Here is a 2,250-nt window from a genome sequence, read left to right as displayed (position 1 = left end):
TGACAGTATTGATTCTTCAAATCCAAGCCCATGGTAATGTCTTTCCATTTGTCTGTGTTTTCTTTGATTTATTTCATCAATGTCAGTTTCAGAGTTCAGGTCTTTTGCCTCCTTAAATAGGTTCATTCCTAGGTATTTTATTGTTTTAATGTGGTGTAATTGGGATTATTTACTTAATTTCCCTTTATAATCTTTCATTATTAATGCACAGAAATGCTACAGATTTCAGTGTATTAATTTGTATACTCATATACTCAATTTTATTGAATTCATTGATGAGTTCCAGTAGTTTTCTGGTAGCATCTTTAGGATATTTTGTGTTTAGTGTCATTAAATCTCCAAACAGTGAGTTTTACTTATTCTTTTCCAATACAGAGATCTTTTATTTACTTTCTTCTCTGATTGTTGTGGCTAAGACTTCCAAAACTATATTTGAATAAAAATGGTAAGAGGTGACATCCTTGTCTTGTTCTTGATCTTAGAAAAAATACTTTCATATTTTCACCATTAAGTATGGTATTAGCTGTAAGTTTTTCACATATGATCTTTCTTATGTTGAGGTTTGTTCCCTCTATGCCCACTTTATGGAGAGTCTTTATCATAAATGGATGTTAAATTTTGACAAAAAATATTTTTTTATCTACTGAGATGATCATATGGTTGTTATTCTTCATTTTGTTTTGATGTATATCACACTGTTTTATTTGTGGATACTAAAAATCTTCTTTTCCTAGGATAAATCCCATTCTATTATTGTTTATTTGCTTTTTAATGTATTGTTAAATTCATTTTGCTAGTATTTTGTTGAGGATTTTTGCATCTATGTTCATCAGTGACATTGGCCTCTAATTTTCTTTTATTATGGTTTCTTTCTCTGCTTTTGATATTAGTTTGATGTCATAGAATAACATCAGAAATGTCTCTTCCTCTGAAACCTTTGGCATAGTTTGAGAAGATATTTGTTAACTCTTCCCTAAATGTTAAGTTGAATTTGCCTATGAAGTCATCTGGACCTGGCCTATTTTTTTTTTTAATTTTTCAAATCACAGACTCAATTTTAGTATTTGTGATTGGTCTGTTCATTTTTTATATTTCTTCCTTGGCCAGTCTTGGAAAACTGTTCCATCCTAACAATGTGTCCATTTTCTTTAGGTTGTCCATTTTATTGGCATATATTTGCTTGTAGTAGTCTCTTATGGCGTTTGTATTACTATAGTATCAGTTGTAACTCCTCCTTTTCATTTCTAATTTTATTAACTTGAGCCTTCCCCCTTTTTTTTTGGATGAGAGTGACAAAATATTTATTAAGAGACCAAGAAGGAAACTATAGAGTGATTAGTGGATCAAATCAAGAAGAGGTATAATAATTGTTTTATATATGTATATATACATATATATGTATAATAATTGTTTTATATATGTATATATATACATATATATATATATATTATGCACACACATATATACCCAAAATAGGAGTGCCTCAATATATAAGGCAAATATTAATAGACATAAAAGGATAAATTTATAGTAACACAATAATAGTAGAGGACATTAACACTCCACTTATATCAATGGACAGATCGTCCAGACTGAAAATTGTTAAGGGAATGTAGGAATTAAGTGATACATTAGAGCAGATGGGTTTCATTGACATTTATCAAACATTACAAAAACACCAGCAGAATATGCATTCTTTTCAAGTGCTCATGGTATATTCTTCAGGATAGATCACATGTTGAGCAACAAAGGAAGCCTAGTACATTTAAGAATATTTAAATCATATCAGTCATTTTTTCCAACCACAACATTATGAGATTAGTAATCACTTCAAGAAAAAAAAAACTGCAAAAAACAAAAACTCATGGAAGGTTAACAATATACTACTAAACAATGAATGCATCACTGAAGAAATCAAAGAGGAAAATTTAAAAAATGCCTAGAGACAAATTAAAATAAAAACATCCCTATCTTAAACCAACAGGACTCAGCAAGAGCAGTTATAGGAGAGTAGTTCATAGCAATACATCTTACCTCAGAAAAAAGAAAAATCTCAAATAAACAACCTAAACTTTCATTTAAGCCACTAGAGAAAGAATAACAAACAAAACCCAAAGTTAGTAAATGGAAAGGAATCATAAAGCTCAGAGCAGAGGTAAGTGAAATAGAGAATAAGAAAACAATCAAAAATATTAATGAAATTTAAACCTGGTTTTTTGAAAAGATAAACAAAATTGGTAAACCAATTGA

This window comes from Phacochoerus africanus, chromosome 4, assembly GCF_016906955.1.
Source record: "Phacochoerus africanus isolate WHEZ1 chromosome 4, ROS_Pafr_v1, whole genome shotgun sequence".
Lineage (NCBI taxonomy): Eukaryota > Metazoa > Chordata > Mammalia > Artiodactyla > Suidae > Phacochoerus > Phacochoerus africanus.
Note: the sequence above shows the minus strand (reverse complement) of the source record.